General features: G+C 45.3%; 1 protein-coding gene across 4 annotated transcripts in view; it reads left to right on the top strand.

The window, feature by feature from the left end:
* atxn1 (ataxin 1) overlaps positions 1-23,664 on the top strand; it is a 222,609-nt gene that overhangs the window by 108,214 nt on the left and 90,731 nt on the right. For 3 of the 4 annotated variants that reach the window (XM_033014291.1, XM_033014306.1, XM_033014297.1), the window contains one exon: positions 8,567-8,675. The exons of the other annotated variant lie outside the window; for it this stretch is intronic. The gene's annotated coding sequence lies outside the window, so the exon portion shown is untranslated. The remainder of the gene's footprint in view (positions 1-8,566; positions 8,676-23,664) is intronic. 4 annotated transcript variants of the gene reach the window in all.

Raw genomic sequence — 23,664 nt, 5'->3', positions numbered from 1 at the left:
GTGGTACAATATACATTCATGATTTAGATGAAAGGATTAAAAGTAACATTAGCAAATTTTGTGTACATCTTTACCTAATCTTTTTGGTAAAGATTGTGAATTGACCCTAGTATGTAGGATAGTGCTAGTGTGCGGGGTGATTGATGGTAGGCGCGGACCCGGTGGGCTGATGGACCAGTTTCCACGCTGTATAGAGTCATACAGCGTGCAAACAGGTCCTTCGGCCCAAATTACCCATACTGACCAATATGCCCGATCTACACTAATCCCACCTGTCTGCGTTTGGCCCAAATCTTTCTTAACCTGCCCTATCCACGTCGCTCTAAATATACTCAAACTAAACCAAATTTTTAGTTTTCTTCAAGCTTGTAGCGCATACGGGCCATCTACCAGAACACATTCTTTAATGAAACAGAAAATGCTTGCTTTGTAATGAGAATGGAATGAGTTGTGAGATTATTTGGCTGAATGCCAGTGTTTAAAGTATGAGCAGACGATGGAAGGATTGCCTCTCAGAGGGGTGTTGTCAGGTCAACACACAGGGACATCGTTTAGGAAGACATGAATCCAGTCACAGAAAACATCCATCTCTGTAAAGGGAATGAACGTTGACTTCTCTAACTTCACGTAGCCCTTGCTTTCCCTCTCTCTATCCATCCTCTTCCACCTTCCTAGTTCTCCGACCACTTACTGTCTCCGACTACATTTTATCTCTGTACCGCCCACTCCCCTGACATCAGTCCCAATCTGAAACGTCACCCGTCCCTCCTCTCCAGAGATGCTGCCTGTCCCGCTGAGTTACCCCAGCATTTTGTGTCTACCTTCTATTTAAACCAGCATCTGCAGTTCTTTCTTACACATCTTTGATCGGACTTCACTGGACTTTATCTTGTGTTAAATGTTATTCACGTTATCATGTACATTGTACACTTACAGCTTTAAGTCAGTCTGTTTGAAAGTAATGCTTTGCCTGATGATGCTTCTGCAGACTGCATTGATATATTTTCCAACAATACTATTCATAAGTTCATAATTGATCGGAGCAGAATTAGGCCATTCGGCCCATAGAGTGTACTCCACCATTCAATCATCCTGCCCCCCATAACCCCTGACATTCGTACTAATCAAGTATCAATCTATAAATATCCCTTAAAAATATCCATTGACTTGGCCTCCACAAAGAATTCCACAGATTCACCACCCTCTGACTAAAGAAATTCCTCCTCATCTCCTTCCAGAAGGAATGTCCTTTAATTCTGAGGCTGTGATCTATTTTCTTAGAATCTCTCACGAGCGGAAACATCCTCTCCACATCCACTCTATCCAGGCCTTTCACTATTCTACTATTGTTGAACTATTTACAATAAACTTTAAATATTTTGCATGTAAAAGTCAAAACTGTTAGAAATTAGCAGTTCTGTGGATAGAGAGATGTAGAGTGGTTATTTCTGGATAATAACCTTTCATCAGAACCTCATCTATTGCATCCGCTGCTCTCGGTGTCAGCTGCTGTACATCGGCGAGACCAAGAGTAGGATTGGCGATCGCTTCGCCCAACACCTCCGCTCGGTTTGCACTAACCAACCTGATCTCCCAGTGGCCCAGTACTTCAACTCCCCCTCCCATTCCGAATCCGACCTTTCTTTCCAGGGCCTCCTCCATGGCCAGAGTGAGTCCCACCGCAAATTGGAGGAGCAGCACCTCATATTTCGCTTGGGTAGTTTACACCCCAGCGATATGAACATTGACTTCGCCAATTTCAGGTAGTCCCTGCTTTCTATCTCCTTCCCCTCCCATTCCCAGTTCTTCAACAGCCCACTGTCTCCGCCTCTTCCTTTCTTCTTCCCGCCACCCCCCCACCCACCTCCACATCAGTCTGAAGAAGGGTCTCGACCCGAAACGTCACCTATTCCTTCGCTCCATAGATGCTGCCTCACCCGCTGAGTTTCTCCAGCATTTTTGTCTACCTTTCATCAGAACCGGGGTGGTTTAGAAATCAATAGGTTGTAAGATGTGGAGAAAGGGTGGAGTGGGTGGTGCGGGAGAAGAAGGTAGAAAGACTGGGTGCGATAAGATGGAAGAGAAGCAAATTGTCAAATGGAGTCATAGTTCAAGGTCTACAGAGTGCTAGAGTAACTCAGCGGGTCAGGCAACATCTGTGGAGAACATGGATAGGTGACGTTTCACAGAGCGCTGGAGTAACTCAGCGGGTCAGGCAGCATCTGTGGAGAACATGGATAGGTGACGTTTCACAGAGTGCTGGAGTAACTCAGCGGGTCAGGCAGCATCTGTGGAGAACATGGATAGGTGACATTTCACAGAGTGCTGGAGTAACTCAGCGGGTCAGGCAACATCTCTGGAGAACATGGATAGGTGACATTTGGATCTGGGACCCTTCTTTGGGTCCTCCAGGGATACTGCCTGACCTGCTCGTTTACTCCAGCACTTTTTGGAGAAAAATGTCACCTATCCATGTTCTTCGGAGGTGCTGTCTGACCCGCTGAATTACTCCAGCACTTAGAGTCCTTTTGGGTAAACTAGCATCTGCAGTTTCTTGTTTCTAGTAATAGTCCATGGTAATTTATCTGCCGTTGTTATGTGTACTTTCATATAAAATATATATATTTTTGCTAAATGATGATAAGGACATTGAGAATTGCAGAGTCATACAGTGTGGAAACAGGCACTTTGGCCCAACTTGCTCACACCGACCAACATGTCCCATCTACACTAGTTCCACCTGCCTGCATTTGGCCCATATCGCTCTAAACCTGTCCTATCCATGTACCTGTCTAATTGTTTCTTAAACGTTGCGCTAGTCCCTGCTTCAACTACCTCCTCTGGCAGCTCCTTCCATACATCCACCATTCTTTGTGTGAAAAAGTTACCCCTCAGATTCCCATTAAATCGTTTCCTCTTCATCGTAAACCTATGACCTCTCTTTAACGATTCCTCTACTCTTGGCAAGAGATTCTGTGTGTCTACCCGATCTGTTCCTCTCATGATTTTATACACTTCTGTAAGTTCACCTCATCCTCCTGCACTCCAAACAATAATGTCCCAGCCTGCTGAACATCTCCCTTTAGCTCAGGCCCTCGAGTCTTGGCAACATCCTCCTAAATCTGTTTCCTTCGCTCCATAGACGCTGCCTCACCCGCTGAGTTTCTCCAGCATTTTTGTCTTCCTTCGATTTTCCAGCATCTGCAGTTCCTTCTTAAACATCCTCGTAAATCTTCTCTGTACCATTTCCAACTTGACAATCTCTTTGCTATAATATGGTGCCCAGAACTGAACGCAATACTCTAAATGCGGCCACACCAACATCTTATATAAGTGCAACATGACCTCCCAACTTCTAAACTCAATATTCTGGCTTGAGTCATTTGCGATTGACCTATCTTTTATCCTCATTTGCTTTGAGTTCATTTCCAAGAATGAAATAGCCGGGAAAACTGGTCCAAAGTTGAAAACTGTTATGAATACTTGATTGGAGGTCACATTTTTCCACCAGGCAAGAAAGGTTGTGGCTAGTAGTGGTTGGCTTACAGATGCTGAAAGAATTGCACTCAACTCGGTATTTAGTTTTCAAATGTTGGTACGAGATAAGCTAAAGGTCATGTTTTGCATTGGCTTAATGTTAATCATAGCTGCTCACAGGCATTTTGTAACAGTTGTCCTGCATTTGATTATACCTATCTTCTCCATTCATTAGCTTTTCCATCCACTCTGTGGCTCTGCATGTTGATCAGAACTATCCACAGGTCAGAACTGCTTGTGGCTGAATATCACTAGTTGGCCACGACCTTGGTCCATACCCTTTTTAGTTTACACAGAAGGCAGTGGGCAGGTGCTATAGACCTGCACGGTAAGGTAGACACTCCCGCCCCCATGAGATTTGGGCAGATGGGGCTCGTCAGCCTGGGAAGGCGCCTCATCTAGGAGAGGGGAAACTCTGCTTTTAAAACCTCCACTGCCTTGTGGCCATATCCAGTCATTGTAAAGGCTCCAGGAGTAAACCTCAAGAAAATCCGGAGCCCCTAAGGCAGTTCGTCGTTGTCTACAACCTCGCTCTGGCAGCTCCTGCGACGGCGCTGGTGCCAAACTGTAACGGCCCTGCTGTTCCTTTGGATCGATCAGCGACGTGGAGAGGGGGGACGTGCTGCATGGGCAACAGCCTGTCCTCCATATAACATCGCCCAGGCTTGCATCCGACCACACATCACCTACAAACTAGGATGCATCATGGTCAGTCATGACTGAGGGGGGCCTACTACAATGAGGAAACAGGGCCTTCGGCCTACCGCATGCGTCCACACGGACAAGCGTTCCCCTTATATTAACACTATCCAACACACACTAGGGACAATTTACACATACACCAAGCCAATTAACCTACATACCTGCACGTCTTTGGAGTGTGGGAGGAAACTGAAGATCTCGGAGAAAACCCGCGCGGTCACGGGGAGAACGATAAACCCCATACAGACAGCACCCGTAGTCAGGATCGAAGCCGGGTCTCTGGCGCTGTAAGTGCTGCAAGGCAGCAACTTTACTGTTGCTCCACCGTGACACCCACCCTCTGATTGTATTTGGTCTGAATTTTAGACAGGTATGTGGATAGGACAGGTTTAAAGAGACTAAACTAACACAGGCAGGTGGAACTAATGTAGATGGGACATGTTGGCTGGTATGGGCAAATTGGTCCGAAGAGCCTGTATGACTGTGACTATGAATAAATGTTTTAGGAAGATTTATTAAAAATGCAGAGACAATAGACAATAGGTGCAGGAGTAGGCCATGTGGCCCTTCGAGCCAGCACCGTCATTCAATGTGATCATGGCTGATCATCCACAATCAGTACCTCCGTTCCTGCCTTCTCCCCATATGCCCTGACTCCGCTATTTTTAAGAGCCCTATCTAGCTCTCTCTTGAAAGCATCCAGAGAACCTGCCTCCACCACCCTCTGAGGCAGAGAATTCCACACACTCACCACTCTCTGTGAGAAAAAATGTTTCTGTGTCGCCGTTCTAAATGGCTTACTCCTTATTCTTAAACTGTGGCCCCTGGTTCTGGACTCCCCCAACATCGGGAACATGTTTCCTGCCTCTAGCGTGTCCAAACCCTTAACAATCTTATATGTTTCGATGAGATGCCCTCTCATCCTTCTAAACTCCAGAGTGTACAAGCCCAGCCGCTCCATTCTCTCAGCATATGACAGTCCCGCAATCCCGGAAACAGAGGGTGGTGAATCTGTGGAATTCATGTCCACAGAAGGCTGTGGAGGCCAGCTCAATGAATATTTTTGAGGCAGAGAGAGATAGATTCCTAATTAGTACGGTGTCATGGGTTATGGGGAGAAGGCAGGAGAATGGGGTTAGGTCAGAGAGAGAGATCAGCCATGATTGAATGGCGGAGTAGACTTGATGGGCCGAATGGCCTAATTCTGCTCCTATAATTCATGAATATATGAATATGAAGGTGGAAATCTGAAATAGATACAGAAATTTCTAGGTGTAATCAGCAGGTCAGGAAGCATCTGTTGAAAAAGAACTACAGTTACTGTTTCATGTCAACAAAGCTTCAGAACTGGGAAGAAGGGAAATGAAGTTGATACCAAATCTCAGGAAGGGTGGGATAAGTGAGGGATGGGCTGGCTGTCTGTGTGAGAGTTAGGGCGACGGTCAGGGAGGGAGAATGTGGTCTTTTACTCATACAAGCGTTGTAAAGATGGCAGCCATTTAGTAATTAAAAATATTATTATCAAAAATATTTATTCAAATATTAAAATAATATATACAGTACAGTACTGTATATATCCCCTCCAGTTTTGACCCGTTCCAGTTTGCTTATCGCCGAACCGCTCCACAGAGGATGCTATCTCCTCTGCAGTCCACCTGAGCCTACAACACCTGGAGGGGAAGAACACCCACGTGCGGATGCTGTTTGTTGACTTCAGCTCAGCATTCAATACGATAATCCTTCCAGCATCTGGTGAGCAAACTGGCACCCCTAGGATTCAATACCACACTATGCAACTGGATCCTGGATTTCCTTTCTGAAAGACCCCAGTCTGTGCGGGCGGGGAAGAACACCTCCTCGGTCATCACACTGAGCACCGGCTCCCCTCAGGGCTGTGTCCTGAGTCCGCTGCTCTTCACATTGATGACACATGACTGTGTCGCCAGGTCCACTACTAATCATATCATCAAATACGCGGATGACACAACAGTAGTGGGCCTCATCCGCAACAACGACGACCAGGCATACAGAGAGGAGGTGGAGCAGCTGGTGAGCTGGTGCAGCAGGAACAACCTTCTCCTAAATGTGGACAAAACCAAGGAGATTGTCGTCGATTTCAGAAGGAAAAATCAGCCCAGTCACACTCCGCTGTGCATCAACAACTTAGCAGTGGAGCAGGTGAAAAACATCAAGTTCCTGGAAGTGCATATAACGGATACCTTAACTTGGACCACAAACATCACATCTCTGGTAAAACGGGCACAGCAGCGTTTGTACTTCCTCCGCAGGATGAGAAGATCACACCTCCACCCTCCCGTCCTCACCACATTCTACAGAAGCACCATTGAATCAGTCATGACCAGCTGCATCTCTACGTGGTGCGGCGGCTGTACAGCTGCGGACTGGAAGTGCCTTCAGAGAGTGGTGAGGACAGCGGAAAAAATCATTGGGACTTCTCTTCCTTCCATCATGGACATTGGTTACAAACACTGCCTGACAAGAGCTAAGGGCATTACCAGAGCCCCCACGCACCCACAATATGGACTGTTTACACTGCTGAACTCTGGGAGGAGGTACCGCAGCATGAAGAGCGGGACAACCAGGTTCTGCAACAGCTTCATCCCCCAGGCCATAAGACTATTGAACTCACAATCAAACCGATGCCAGAAATTTCTTATACATTGTCACTTTTAAAAACTTTCCTACATATCTATTTTACAGAACTATGCACATGAAGCACTTTTTATGGACACACTAAGCACTTTTACTGATCGCTTGATATAAATGTTATATTCTGCTGCTACTTTGAAGAGTCAATGCAACAAAATTTCGTTCAATGTTCACTGTGTCTATGTGTATACCTGAATGACAATTAAAGTTAATCAAATCAAATCAAATCAAATAAAGTAAAAAAACAAAGCAGAACCCACCACCATAACAAACGATAAACTATTATACAACTGTCTTGCAATCCTTGTCCAGGATGCATTCAACTCCCCTGCGGTGCCCAGCGGTCCTGGAAATCCCCCAGGGCACCCGTGGACAACGTTTAGTCCATCTCGACCACCACACAGGCAAGGATGTAACCCTGTGAAAGGGGCAGGCAGCTGGCTCGGGCAGAGCCCTCTTCCGTATGGTGGCGTGACTCGCGCATGGCCAGCTTGGCAAGAAGGCAGCCAATGAGTCATAAACCCATACAGCACAGACACAGGCTCTTCGGCCCAACTCCTCCGTGCTGACCAAGACCCCCAGCTAAGCGAGTCGCGTTAACCCGCGTTCCACTGGGTCTTTATTGTCGCGTGTGCACTACACAGATCCTTTTAACAGAGCTTGCACGTGCACGAGTCGCCATCTTTCCACGGCGTTTGCACAGAGAAACAGTCCAAGGTCCGGTCCACGTGCTAGATGTACTGGAGCGGCTCCCGATCCAGGCGAGCCCCAGGCTGCTGCACGGCCTTCCTCCGTCGCCCGCCGACCCACGTCCCTCTCCTCTCATCGACCGCCCGACCGCCTTTGTCTCAACTCTTGAGTATCTCTCATTCTTCCTGCAAGCAATATAAATACAGTTTCCAAATTAGTGAGACAATACTAGTGGCTGTACAGTAGGTAGAGTGAAAGGATTCTGTTTCTATTTTTTAATTAATATTCTGGTTGATCTTGGTACCTTTCCAAGCAAGTCCTCAGAGTATGATGAAAATTGAATGGAATTCATATTTGACATTGCCAGATGTTAACTTTAGCAGGTAGCATGGTTGTGCAGCAGTAGAGTTGCTGCCTACAGCGCCAGTGACCCGGCTCCGATCCTGACAAACCGGTGCTGTCTGTACGGAGTTTGTACGTTCTCCTTGTGACAGCGTGGGTTTTCTCCGGGTGCTCCGGTTTCCTCCCATCCTCCAAAGATGTGCAGGTTTGTCGGTTAAATGTGTAGGAAGGAACTACAGATGCTGGTTTATACCGAAGTTGTTTACAAAATGTTGGAGTAACTCTGTGGATCAGTCAGCATTTCTGGAGAGAAAGAATAGGTGACGTTACAGGTTGGAACCCTTCTTCAGGCAGAGTCCGAAGAAGGGCTCCGATCGGAAACATCACCTGTTCCTTTTTTCCATAGATGTTGCCTGACCCGCTGAGTTATTCCAGCATTTTGTGTCCATCTCAGGTTTGTAGGTTAATTGTAAATTGTCTCTTGTGTGTACTAATGATCGCTGGTTTGTGTGGACTCGGTGGGCCAAGGTGTATCCATGCTGTATCTCTAATCTAAACTAAACTCCAGCTTTTTATGTCTACCTTCGGTTTAATCTAAACTTTTTTTTCTGCTCCTTGTTCCCAGGCATTTGTCTTTTGTGTTTAAGACACACATTGGAGGTCTGTGATCTAATGGACACACCTGAGATTGCTGTCTTCTGATGGATATTAAAAGAAAACCTGCATTTCATATGGTATGTCACCACTGGATTTTCTACATGCTGAAACTTTTTTGGCGACAATGGCGACCGTGGGTTTGACGCCAATGAGAGTAGCTTGACGTAGGTGCTGTTGTAGGTTGTTGCCAGGTTAACGTAGGTTGTCGCCAGGTTAACGTAGGTTGTCCCCGGTGCTGATTTTGGTGAATTCCATTGTCGTATTTGCCGGCAGTCGCCTAAAATATCGCCTGACATCGCCAGTTTTTCGGCGACCTGCTACGACTATGACAGTCGCAGAAAAATCACCTAAGTGGGACGGGCCCATAAGGCAGCAACTCTGCAGCTGCACCACGGTGCCGCTCCAGTGCAGGAAGACTTTGTTTATTCAGTTGTTGGAAACAATTAAGTCCCAAGTTAGAGACGGAGCGAATCATTTGGGGTTGCAGACAGTTCAGGGATGTGATGAAGTTGCAGCAAGCAGTTGTTGTGTTTTGAACCCTCCAGGTAATGAATGATTTAATGGAAAGATGTCATAGAGTCATACAGCGTGGAAATAAGCCTTTCGGCCCAACTTGCCCACACTGACCAACATGCCCCATCTACACCAGCCCCACCTACCTGCATGTCATTTTATACTCATCACAGTTGTCCCTAAGCTCGGTGTACATTAAAAAAAAAAAATCAGATTTGTTGACGTCTGGAATTGTCATCTGTGTGAATATCTCATCTAAGAGATAGTTTAATTAATAGGCCAAATAACCTAGGTGTAGATACAAGGGAATCCGTGGAATTCATTGCCACAGACTGCAGTGGAGGCCAAGCCTTTGTGTATATTTAAAGCGGAGATTGATAGGTTTTTGATTAGTAAAGGGCCTGTCCCGTTGGAGACGGAGCTAATCATTTGGGGGTTGCAGACAGTTCAGGGATGTGATGAAGTTGCAGCAAGCAGTTGGGCGTCATTTGCGCGTCACGCAGATGGCGCGCGAGGATTTTTGAGAATCGCAAAATCCTGGGGCGCCGCGCGCTACCGTGCGTCACTGCCTACGCCACCACGCGTCATGCGATGCCATGCCAAGCGTGCGTTGTGACGCGTAAATGATGTTGCGTAAATGACTCTCAAATAACGCCCAAGTGGGACATGCCCTTAAGGGCAGCAAAGGTTAGGGGGTGATGGCAGGTGAATGGTGTCGAGAGGGAAAGACAGATCAGCCATGATCCAATTGCGGGTAGACAAAAATGTTGGAGAAACTCAGCGGGTGAGGCAGCATCTATGGAGCGAAGGAATAGGCGAGACCCGAAGCGTCGCCTATTCCTTCGCTCCATAGATGCTGCCTCACCCGCTGAGTTTCTCCAGCATTTTTGTCTACCTTCGATTTCTCCAGCATCTGCAGTTCTTTCTTAAACATTGATCAAATTGCGGAGCACTTGATGGTCCAAATGGCCCGAACCTGCTCCTATGTCTTACGATCTTATGACCTGCAGACGCTGGTTGAAAAAGGATAGCGGTGGAGTAACTCAGCAGATCAGGCAGCATCCCTGGAGAACGGACCAAAAACGTCTCCTGTCCATGATCTCCAGAGAACGGGGCTGTCAATGAAACTATCTCACACATGAGAATTACAGGAGAGTCAACAAAATCTGATCTGATCTGAGGAAAGACATTCTTGCCATAGAGGGAGTACAGAGAAGGTTCACCAGACTGATTCCTGGGATGTCAGGACTTTCATATGAAGAAAGAATGGATAGACTCGGCTTGTACTCGCTAGAATTTAGAAGATTGAGGGGGGATCTTATAAAAACTCACAAAATTCTTAAGGGGTTGGACAGGCTAGATGCAGGAAGATTGTTCCCGATGTTGGGGAAGTCCAGGACAAGGGGTCACAGTTTAAGGATAAAGGGGGAAATCTTTTAGGACCGAGATGAGAAAAACATTTTTCACACAGAGAGTGGTGAATCTCTGGAATTCTCTGCCACAGAAGGTAGTTGAGGCCAGTTCATTGGCTATATTTAAGAGGGAGTTAGATGTGGCCCTTGTGGCTAAAGGAATCGGGGGCTATGGAGAGAAGGCAGGTACAGGATACTGAGTTGGATGATCAGCCATGATCATATTGAATGGCGGTGCAGGCTCAAAGGGCCGAATGGCCTACTCCTGCACCTATTTTCTATGTTTCTATATTTCTATGATCCTCCAGAGATGCTGCCTGACCCGTTGAGTTACGTCGTCAAGTCAACTTTATTTGTCACATACACATACATAGATGTGCAGTGAAATGAAAGTGGCAATGCCTGCGGATCGTGCGAAAACTATAGAACAGAACCCGTATTTACATTTTAGGAAAAATAAAAATTTAAAAGACACAAAACAACAGTAAATTAGTAAATTAGTCTCTGGTTAGATAGGAGTTTACAGTCCTGATGGCCTGTGGGAAGAAACTCCATCTCATCCTCTCTGTTTTCGCAGCGTGACAGCGGAGGCGCTTGCCTGACCGTAGCAGCTGGAACAGTCCGTTGCTGGGGTGGTAGAGGTCCCCCATAATGTTGCTGGCTCTGGATCTGCACCTCCTGGTGTATAGGCCCTGCAGGGGGGCACTTTGTCACTTTATTCAGTCAAACCACTTGCTATATACGTCCTTGTCTAGAATGTCTACGTGGGTGGAATATTAGTTGTTGGCATGTTGATGATTTTACAATATTGCTGCAAGCAAATGGTGAAATAATTTCTATCTGTTTGATCTTAGTGGAAGAAATTGCTGGTACGAGAAATATGACTGACTGCATAGTAAAATGGGACTAATTATTCTCCATTGTGGATCTGTCATTGTTCACCCTGATGCATTAGTCATAGCTGTTCCATATGACTGTAGCAAACCACTTCAATAAGTGCTGTTATTAAGGGTCGACGGGATGCGGACACGTATTTGTAGCTATTTGAGCTACATGATGGATTCGTATGAGCAGACCCCTGCCGTTTAGTTTGGTTTATAGTCATGTATATACTGAGAGAATTTTAAAAAGTAAAGTATCCTTTATTGTCATTCAAACTTTTGGTTTGAACGAAATTACGAAATGGAGCGGCTGGGCTTGTATACTCTGGAATTTAGAAGGATGCGAGGGGATCTTATTGAAACATAGCAGATTATTAAGGGTTTGGACACGCTAGAGGCAGGAAACATGTTCCCGATGTTGGGGGAGTCCAGAACCAGGGGCTGCAGTTTAAGAATAAGGGGTAAGCCATTTAGAACGGAGATGAGGAAAGACTTTTTCACACAGAGAGTTGTGAGTCTGTGGAATTCTCTGCCTCAGAGGGCGGTGGAAGCCGGTTCTATGGATACTTTCAAGAGAGAGCTAGATAGGCCTCTTAAAGATAGCGGAGTCAGGGAGTATGGGGAGAAGGCAGGAACTGGGTACTGATTGGGGATGATCAGCCATGATCACATTGAATGATGGTGCTGGCTCGAAGGGTCGAATGGCCTATTCCTGCACCTATTTTCTCTGTTTCTATAAGAATGTGGAGACCAAGTCAATGGATATTTTTAAGGCTGATTCCTGATTAGTCCGGGTGTCGGGGGTTATGGGGAGAAGGCAAGAGAATGGGGTTTGGAGGGACAGATAGATCAGCCATGATTGAATGGCGGAGTAGACTTGATGGGCCGAATGGCCTAATTCTGCTCCAATAGCTTATTAACTTATCCAGAAGGAATCCAATGCAGTCCTTCGGACACATGAGTTACCTAGAACAGGATATTTCCTCGTCGCCTTTCATGAAATCTTCTTATGACTTTCCATGGTGTTTGTCAAAAAGTCAGAATAATTGAGACCTGCCACTGGCGAAAAACAATTGTGTGGCATCTATTATTAATTCATATGTATCAATAATGCCACATTTCTACCTCTTCAGGCAATATTAGTTGCTGGAGTTACTTAGATGTCACTCTCTAAGATTGGAGTCTGAAGAAGGATCTCGATCTTGTGTAGGAAAGAACTGCAGAAACTGGTTGACACTGAAGGTAGACACAAAATGCTGGAGAAGGATCCCGAGCCGAAGCTTTAATGAGAAGAGCTCTCCCGAGTTTAAAAAAAATCAAACTCGTGGTAAGCACGGAGAATGAACGTAGCGGGTACATCGGAGCTCGGGGACGTCTCTTAGCGGCTCATAACGCTAACGGCAGGTCCTCGGGAAGACTCGCTAACGGCAGGTAAGCACGGGAAGACTCGTGAAGATTTTTCAACACGTTGAAAAATGTCCACGAGAGCCCCGAGTACCGACGAGTGGCCATTACCGTAAACCTCCGAGTTCGAATCAGGGCAAACTCGGGATAACTCTTGGAATGAACTCGTACCGTGGGACAGGACTTTACTCCCCCTTCCATTCCCACATTTTCTGTCCTGGGCACGAAACGTCATCCGTTCCTTCTATCCAGAGATGCTGCCTGACCCGCCGAGTTACTCCAGCACTTTGTGTCTTTCTTTGCTGGGCCAGCATCTGCAGTTCCTTGTTATTACATTCAGATCTCACAATGGCAGCAGTGAAATTTAAATCTGGTTGATGGTATGAAATTAATAAAAAGGTCTGTAATGACAACCACAAAACCACTGAACTGCTGTAAAAATTATGTCTGGTTCACGAATGCCCTTTGGAAGTAGAAATCATCCCTTCATAGTCTGTATGCAACTCCAGAACAATCCCGCAATGCTCTCGGCAATGGTTCAGCAAGGCATTCAATTATACAATTAGTGGTTCATTTTAAAATAAACAAACTGATTATTAGCATCAACCAAGGCACGGTCTCTCTCAGTCCATACAGACACAAAATGTTGGAGTAACTCAACGAGACAGGCAGCATCTCTGGAGTGAAGGAATGGGTGACCTTTTGGGTCGTGATCCTTCTTCTGAAATCTGAAGATGGGTCTCGACCCGAAACGTCGCCTATTCCTTCTATCCAGAGAAGCTGCCTGTCCTACTGAGTTACTTTAACATTTTGTGTCTATATCTTCGATGTAAACCAGCATCTGCAGTTCCTTCCACACTCTCAGCCCAGTTCTCCTCTTAAACAGCTGACCTCACAGAAGTCACAAGGCGGCACGGTGGCGCAGCGGTAGAGTCGGATGTGTGTGTGTGTGTGTGAGTGTGTGTCTCTCTCTCTCTCGTCGGTGGAAGATTTTTCAACATGTTGAAAAATGTCCACGAGAGCCCTGAGTACCTACGAGCAAACTAAATTAAACTAAACTGATGGTAAGAATGGTCAGACTTGGCATTGAATGTGCAGCTCTGCCCTGCCCTGTTTAATAAAGGGCTCTCATGCCGTAGAAAAGCATAATTGGAAAAATAAATTATAAATATAAGACAATCACAAAAATGAAATTAGGCAAGCAGTGAAACAAAGTTGTAGTTAAACATCCAGATATTTTTAAAGTATGAAAAAGCAGGCATAAAATTGACTCAAAACAGGACATTCATAGCCGCTGATTAAAAGGCTTTAGAAAGAAGACGAGGAGGAATTTCTTTAGTCAGGGGGTGGTGAATCTGTGGAATTCATTACCACAGATGTCAGTGGGTATTTTTAAGGCGGAGATTGACAGTTGCTTGATTAGTACGGGAGCCAGGGGTTATGGGGAGGAGGTGGGGAAGGAGAGATAGATCAGACATGATTGAATGATGGAGTAGACGTGATGGGCCGAATGGCCTAATCCAGTTCCTGTCACTAATGATCTTATGATCCTATGAAGGGTTCCAACCCGAAGCGTCACCGCTTCATAACTTCATAAGAGCAGAATTAGGCCGTTCGGCCCATCAAGTCTACGACAACACGCTTCTAGTTTCACAGCTGGTATCAGGAAGTAAATGTGTTTACAGGAAATGAGTGCTCTACTTAACTTTTAATGAATGGATGATTTTAGAACTCTTTCATTCTCTGGTGTTCACAGCCCTTTCACTTCCAGCATTGTGTACCAATTGCAAATACATTGAATTGCCGCATCAGTTCCTTTTAGCAATACAAAATCTTTCCTTATTCCTGACTAAAATGCATTTGTGTTTTAACTCTTCTTTTACTTTCATGAGCTTACATTATCTATTTTTGTGAATATTTTAACCATAATGGGCCTGTCGCACTTACGCGATTTTTTGGGCGACCACTGGCAACATGCTGAAAAATTTTCTCCGACAGTGGCGAAAATGTTTGCTGTCGTAGGTTGACGCCAGGTGTCGTAGGTGAATTCCATTCAAATGAGTCCCTGGCAGTCGTCTAATGAGTCGCCTAAATGGGACAGGCCCATTAATCTCTTTCCAGCTCCCACCACATCTTTCATTCATTGTGACACAATATTATTGACCTAATTTTATGATGTACATTCTTTAAACTTTCTCAGCTTATCTACACTACTCTGTCTTTTCATGTACCATGTGTGCCTCTCGCGGATGTATTTATTTGAACACGTAACACAATTTTGTTTTGGTTACATTCATGTGAAGTGCCTGAGGGCATTTTGACTATGTCAAGGAGATTCCGCTTGTTGTTAGTTTAACTTGTGTTTGAAACTTCTCTGTTGACCCATTGCCTGAACAATTACTCATTTCTATTTTCTGTCCTTTAACCAATTTTGTATCTACATTACATTATCCCTGCAACAACATTTAATTTCATGGAATTAATATATCTATATATAATGTAATGCTAAGTTAATCACCTTTTCAAAGTCCATAGAGAATGAGTTGAGAGTAAAATGTCCTTTGCTACTTCAGAAACAAGTTAGTCTACTGAGTCAAACCCACCGAGTTACTCATAAGGTCATAAGGGCTAGGAGTAGAATTTGGCCATTCGGCCCATCAAATCTACGCCATTCAGTCATGGCTGATCTCTCTCCTAACCCCATTCTCCTGCCTTCTCCCCATAACCTCTGACACCAGTACAAATCTAGAATCTAACTATCTCTGCCTTAAAAATATCCACTGGGTCTCAACAACCTTCTGTGGCAAAGAATTCAACAGATTCATCACCCTCTGACTAAAGACATTTCTCCTCATCTTCCTAAAAGAAAGTCCTTTAATTCTGAGGCTATGATCTCTAGTTCTAGACACTCCCACTAATAGAAACATCCTCTCCACATCGACTCTATCCAGGCCTTTCACTATTCTGTACGTTTCAATGAGGTCCCCCCCAGCACTCCAGCACTAGTATAGAAGTTGAGAGGTTGAGTATAGATGTTAGGAGGTCATGTTACAATTATATAAGACGTTGGTGAGACCACATTCAGACTATGGTGTTCAGTTTTAGTCACCATGTTATGGGAAAGATGTCCAGCTTGAAAGGGTTCTGAGAAGATGTACCAGGACTCGAGGGTCTGAGCTATGGAGAGAGGTTGAGGAGGCTGGGGCTCTATTCCTTGGAGCGCAGGAGGATGAGGGGTGATCTTACAGAGATGTACAAAATCATGAGAGGAATAGATTGGGTGGACGAATTGAGTCTCTTGCCCAGAGTAGGGGAATCGAGGTCCAGAGGACACAGGTTCAAGGTGAGGGAGGAATGATTTAATGGGAACCTGAGGGTCCGGAGATACGATCCGGAAAACAGTCGCATCTCCGGCAGGGTAAGAGATTGAAAAAAAGTTTCCCCCGACCCCCTCCCCCACCCCACACATAAAACAAACCAGAGAACATTAACAGAAACTTTTAAAACACACTAACAATAACAAAAAAAAGACGAAAAGACAGACAGACTGTTGGCGAGCCTGCCATCGTCAGCGCCCCCTGATGATACATTACTGTCATTTGTACCCAGCTGGGCGCAATGAAGTTCTTTGTTTTTGCATACAAAGTACAGAAAAGAGTCATCACAAAGGGGATGATTAAGTTACACAAAGTACTCATTCCTTCCTCGTCCCCCCCACTGGGTTCTCCTTTGTTCTCGACGCAAACCCCCCCCCCCCCCCTGCCCCCGGGCTGGGTTCCCCCTTAGTTATCGTTAGCCCCCCCCCCCCCCCCCCCCCCCCACGCCGGGTTCCCCTTAGTTCTCGTTATCGCCTTTATTAATCAGATGTGGCATCTACTTGATCATTTGTGGTGTCTTAGGCTTCTATCAAAAAAATGGAGAAACTGATTGAAAATTAGCTTATTTGGAAAGGAGAAATTCTGTCCTGTACAGTGAACCTTGTACACGCAGAGATTTGCTCTTCTCTGGCATTGCTCATTATAGATTAGAGAACATGCTTTTAGTTTCACAGCTACAGTGTCAGGAAGTAAATGTAGTTACAGGAAACGAGTGCTTTGCTTAATTTTTAATGTAATATTTAAATTTATTAAATTAAATGTATATTATATAATTTTAATATATACATTTTGTTTGTTTAATATGTTATATTGACTACAGTGTTTACAGTTTAGTTCAGTTTAGTCTATTGTCACGTGTACCGAGGTACAGTGAAAAGCTTTTTTTGCGTGCTAACCAGTCAGTGGAGAGACAATACATGATTACAATAAATAAGTAAGTAAGTTTATTGGCCAAGTATTCACATACAAGGAATTTGCCTAGGTGCTCCGCCCACAAGTAACAACATGACATACAGTGACAGTTACGAATGACTCAGAAAACACTAAACATTAATAATAATAAAACATTAATGATAAAACACCATTTAGAATGTACAGAAGATACATGATAAGGGGATAACGTTTAGTGCAAGGTAAACTCAGCACAGTCCGATCAAGGATAGCCGATGGTCACCAATGAGGTAGATAGTAGTTCAGGACTGCTCTCTGGTTGTGGTAGGATGATTCCGTTGCCTGATAACAGCTGGGAAGAAACTGTCCCTGAATCTGGAGGTGTGCGTTTTCACACTTCTATACGTTTTGCCTGATGGAAGAGGGGGGAAGAGCGAGTGGCCAGGGTGCCACTCGTCCTTGATGATGCTGCTGGCCTTGCCGAGGCAGCGTGAGGTGCAGATGGAGTCAATGGAAGGGAGGTTGGTTTGTGTGATGGTCTGGGCTGCGTCCACAATTCACTGCAATTTCTTGCGGTCTTGGATGGAGCTGTTCCCAAACCGTGCTGTGTTGCATCCCGATAAAATGCTTTCTATGGTGCCTTTTGTGCTGCTGCAAGTAAGAATTTCATTATTTTGTTTTGGTAAATATAACAATAAAACACACTTGACTGTCTTTGCTGGGATCAGTGACTAGTGGGATGCCGCAAGGATCGGTGCTGGGTCCCCAGTTATTTACAATATATATTAGTGATTTAAACGTGACATCTCCAAGTTTGTGGATGACACAAAGCTGGTTGGCAGTGTGAACTGCAAGGAGGATGCTATGAGGCTGCAGGGTGACTTGGGTAGGTTGGGTGAGTGGGCAGAAGCATGGCAGATGCAGTATAACATGGATAAATGTGAGGTTATCCACTCTGGTTGCAAGAGCAGGAAGGCAGATTATTATCGGAATGGTGTCAGATTAGGAGAAGGGGAGGTGCAACGAGACCTGGGTGTGCTTGTACATCAGTCACTGAAAGTAAGCATGCAGGTACAGCAGGCAGTGAAGAAAGCAAATGGCATGTTGGCTTTCATTGCGAGAGGATTTGAGTTTAGGAGTAAGGAGGTCCTACTGAAGTTATACAGGGGCCTGGTGAGACTGCACCTGGAGTATTGTGTGCAATTTTGGTCTCCTAATTTGAGGAAGGACATTATTGCTGTTGAGGGAGTGCAGCGTAGGTTCACCAAGTTAATTCCCGGGATGGTGGGACTGACATATGATGAAAGAATGGGTCGACTGGGCTTGCATTCACAGGAATTTAGAAGGATCAGAGGGGATCTTATAGAAACATATAAAATTCTTAAAGGAATGGGCAGACTAGATGCAGGAAAAATGTTCCCGATGTTGGGGGAGTCCAGAACCAGGGGTCACAGTTTAAGAATAAGGGGTAGGCCATTTAGGACTGAGTTGAGGAAACATTTTTTCACCCAGAGAGTTGTGAATCTGTGGAATTCTCTGCCACAGAAGGCAGTGGAGGCCAATTCACTGGATGTTTTGAAGAGAGAGTTATTTAGCCCTGGGAGCTAAAGGAATCAAGGGATATGGGTAAAAAGCAGGAACGGGGTACAGATTTTAGATGATCAGCCATGATCATATTGAATGGTTGTGCTGACTCGAAGGGTCAAATGGCCTACTCTTGCACCTATTTTTCTATGTTTATGTGTTCTATTTTTTTTTAATGATATCTACAGTGAAACCTGCAGATTACTAATCCACTTTGATTTTCCAACCAGTTATTTTTAGAAAGGAATTGCAGATGCTGGTTTAAATCTAAAAAAACACAAAGTGCTGGAGTAACTCAACAGGACAGGCAGCATTTTTGGAGAGAAGGAATGGTGATGGTTCTGATGACTTAATAAGGTCATAAGGGATAAGAGTAGAATTAGGCCATTCAGCCCATTATTTCTACTCTGCCATTCAATCATGGCTGATCCTAACCCCAATTCTCCTGCCTTTTCCCCCTGACCTCTGAAGCCCGTATGAATCAATAATCTATTTATCTCTGCCTTAAAAATGTCCACTGACTTGGCCTCCACAGCCTTCTGTGGCAATGAATTCCACAGATTCATCACCCTCTGACCCGAACAGTGACCTATTCCTTTCTCCAGAGATGCTGCCTGACCTGCCGAGTTACTCCAGCACTTTGTGTCTATCTTTGGTGTGAACCGACATCTGCAGTTCCTTCCTACACGTAAAGTTTGCAGGCAACAAAAGCTTTTGACTGCACCTTGCTACACGTGACAGTCAACTGAATTGAACTGAACTGAATTGAAGTTTATAATGTCTTACAAAGTTGCAAAGGTAGTTACGGTTGCAAAGCTTAAATGGAATCTCTGCCTCGGCCATTCATGTCTGCCTGATAAAAATGGCAACTGCTTTAACAGCAGTGTCTAGAAAACTACATTTGTTTAACAAAAATAACCCATATCCAAAGAACTGATTAGATTGTTTGGCTGAGAACGTGGAGCCAAAGAATTTTCACATATCTGAATGGCAGCCAAAATATATAACTGGCCAATTTCCAAACTAGCTAGCTTGGTGACAGAAACTGGGCTGAATGACTAGTTCCAACCCTTTTAACGTTTACTCACTGGCATTTCCATTTGTGTTTCTGTACGAGAGAAACCGATTAAACAAATTTTGTGGTGATTTTAGACTAGCCAGGAAGGAATTAATTCACACAGAGAATAGTGAATCTCTGGAATTATCTGCCACAGAAGGTAGTTGAGGCCAGTTCATTGGCTATATTTAAGAGGGAGTTAGATGTAGCCCTTGTGGCTAAAGGGATCAGGGGGTATGGAGAGAAGGCAGGTACAGGATACTGAGTTGGATGATCAGCCATGATCATATTGAATGGCGGTGCAGGCTCGAAGGGCTGAATGGCCTACTCCTGCACCTAATTTCTATGTTTCTATGTTTCTAATTGTGTCCTGAAGTCACCAGTAGTAATACTGAAGGATGTCACAGAGTCAATAGGCAATAGGTGCAGGAGTAGGCCATTCGGCCCTTCGAGCCAGCACCTCCATTCGATGTGATTATGACTGATCATCCCCAGTCAGACAGTGATGTAGCGTGGAACCAGGCTCTTCGGCCCAACCTGCCCACACCGGCTGACATGTCCCATCTACACTAGTCCCACCTGCCTGTGTTTGGCCCATATATCCCTCCAGTCCAGTGTCCAACTGCTTCTTAGACATTGCGATAGCACCTGCCTCAACTACCTCCACCGGCCGCTCGTTCCATACACCCCATCGACGTTTGTGTGGAAAAAGTTACCTCTCAGATTTCTATGTTTAAGAAAGAACTGCAGATGCTGGAAAAATCGAAGGTAGGCAAAAAAGCTGGAGAAACTCAGCGGGTGAGGCAGCATCTATGGAGCGAAGGAATAGGCGACGTTTTGGGTCGAGATCCTTCAGAGTCCATAGATGCTGACTCACCCGCTGAGTTTCTCCAGCTTTTTTGTCTACCTCAGATTTCTATAAAATCATTCCCCCTCCACCTTAAACGTATACCATCTGGTTCTCGATTCCTGAACTCTGGGCTAGAGACTCTGTGCGTCTACTCGACCGATTCCTCTCACGATCTCTCCACCTCTATAAGATCACCCCACATCCTCCTGCGCTCCAAGGAATATAGTTCTAGCCTGCTCAACCTCTCCCTGTTGCTCAGGCCCTCGTGTCCTGCCAACATCCTCCTAAATCTTCTGAAGTAGCTTTCGAAGCACAGGCCCTGTTGTGTTTTCTACAAGGCTCCGAAATGAATGATTGGATTATACGTTATTGTCACATTAGTGAAATGCTTTGCCCCGCGTACAATCCAGTTAAAGCAGACAAGAGACCTCGCTCCAGGCGGTATGCAAAGAGTCTCCAAGTCTCTGGTGCTGACAAAGTTACAAAAGTTCACCGGGCAGTCTTATATTCTGCTTGAACTGGTGAACTGGGCCTGCTGCCGCCCTTTCTCGATGGGCCCCCACCAGCTCCACCCTTCGTACCCATGGATAGGACAAGCTTGGAGGGATAAGGGTCAAACGCAGGCAGGTGCGATTAGTGTAGATGGGGCAGGTTGGCCGGTGTGGGCATGTTGGGCCAAAGGGCCTGTTTCCACACCGTATCCCTCTATGACGCTAGATGTATGATATTTCTATCCTACACGATTGAACTATCTGAGTACAATGACTTTTTCCACTAAGAAGGGTCTCGACCTGAAACGTTGCCTATTCCTTCTCTCCAGAGTTGCAGCCTGTCCCGCTGAGTTACTCCTGCATTTTGTGTTGACTTTTTCTTACTCTGTAGCTGGTATTCTCTCAGTAGGAGAGGAAAATGAAAGCTTTGCTATCCCTTGGCCTTTCCATTATGCCAATGGTGTGTATTGGTGCTCATAAGATCTGGGAACAGAATTAGGCCATTCGGCCCATCATGTCTCTTCTACCATTCAATCATGGCTGATCTATCTCTTCCTCCTGCCTTTTCCACATAACCCCTGACACCCGTACCAATCGAGAATTACTGTTGACTGAGGCGGAATCTCGTGGTAATGGTTCATGGTAATAGTAATGCACTTGCAAATCTGATGAGGAATTTTATTTAAATTCTGGTTTCATCTAAAGGTCACAAAAGTCTTGCCTTTTATGACTTTAGGATGTGCCAAAGCTAATTAGTTTAGTTTAGAGATACAGTGCGGAAACTGGCCCTTCGGCCCACCGGGTCCGCGCCGACCAGCGATCCCTGTACATTAACACTATCCTACACCCACTAGGGACAATTGTTACATTTACCAAGCCAATTAACCTACAAACCTGTATGTCTTTGGAGTGTGGGAGGAAACCAAAGAAAATCCACGCAGGTCACGGGGAGAACGTACAAACTCCGTACAGACAGCACCCGAGGTCGGGATCGAACCGGGGTCTCTGGCGCTGCATTCGCTGTAAGGCAGCAACTCTACCGCTGCGCCACCGTGACCACTAACGAGCGGCTAATTAATCCCAGCTATGAGAAGGCACGCAGCATTGTTCAATTGACAAACTGCTGGAGGGGTTCAACATGTCAACGTCAAATTACGAGAGGTATCGATAGATAGCGTAGGTATTTAAAATCTAATACGAGAGAGAGAAGGCATAGGTTTAAGGTGAGAGGAACATAGTTTTTTACACAGAGGGCCGTGAGTGCCTTGAGCTCACTGCTCAGGGCGGTGGTTAAAGCAGATACGTTAGTGCAGTGGTTCTTAAACTATTTCGGTGTCATTCACCCCCTGAAAGGCAAGTATCACTAAATTTCATTCACACCCAACTAAAATTTCTAATGTTTTTTGATAATTTCCGTCTTATTCTCCCTTGTGTATAATTTTATATATAATAATTTATATTGTCACATGAGCCAAAAACATAAATTAATTCAAGTGTTTATTTTATTCAACTTTTTGAACATCCTAAAAATATGTAAAGAAAACCAGGAGTAAAAAAAAGAAATTTAATTACCACTGGAGTAGGAAGGTAGACAAGAATGCTGGAGAAACTCAGCGGGTGAGGCAGCATCTATGGAGTGAAGGAAATAGGTGACGTTTCAGGTCGAGACCCTTCTTCAGACTGATGTGGGAGTGCGGGGGGGGTGGGAAGAAGAAAGGAAGAGGCGCAGACAGTGGGATGTGGGAGAGCTGGGGAGGGGAAGGAGGGAGAAAGCAGGGACTACCTGAAATTGGAGATCAATGTTCATACCGCTGGGGTGAAAACTACCCAAGTGAAATATGAGGTGCTGCTCCTCCAATTTACGGTGGGACTCACTCTGGCCATGGAGGAGGCCCAGGACAGAAAGATCGGATTCGGGATGGGAGGGGGAGTTGAAGTGCTAAGCCACCGGGAGATCAGGTTGGTTATTGTGAACCGAGCGGAGGTGTTGGGCGAAGCGATCGCCAAGCCTACGCTTGGTCTCACCGATGTAGAGCAGCTGACACCTAGAGCAGCGGATGCAATAGATAAGGTTGGGGAGGTGCAGGTGAACCTCTGTCGCACCTGGAAGGACTACTTGGCTCCTTGAATGGAGTCAAGGGGGGAGGTAAAGCGACAAGTTGGAGTTGGAAAATCATTCTATTAGAATGATTTAAAAAAAAACATTCCAACGTCTAAACACTGGGCTTCAGCCCCACCCTACCCTTTCGGGCTTTGATTACTGCAGTTTTTTTCTTGGTAAACTAGCTCAATAAACCATGGACCGTCATTCACCCCTCTAGTTTCATTCACCCCAAAATAATTTCATTCGCCCTTGGTGTGAACCATTCACCAGTTTAAGAAGCACCAAGTTAGTGGCATTTGAAATACTTTTTCCATAGGTACATGGCTATGGAGGGATATGGGTCATGTGCAGGTAGATAAGTGATGGTCTTGGCATCATGTTCAGCATAGACATTGGGGACCAAAAGACCTTGTGCTATACTGTTCTATAGTCTGAAGAAGGGTCTCGACCCGAAACGTCACCTATTCCTTTTCTCCAGAGATGCTGCCTGACCCGCTGAGTT

This window comes from Amblyraja radiata, chromosome 2, assembly GCF_010909765.2.
Source record: "Amblyraja radiata isolate CabotCenter1 chromosome 2, sAmbRad1.1.pri, whole genome shotgun sequence".
Classification (NCBI taxonomy): Eukaryota; Metazoa; Chordata; class Chondrichthyes; order Rajiformes; family Rajidae; genus Amblyraja; species Amblyraja radiata.
This window is presented reverse-complemented; position numbering and strand designations above follow the sequence as displayed.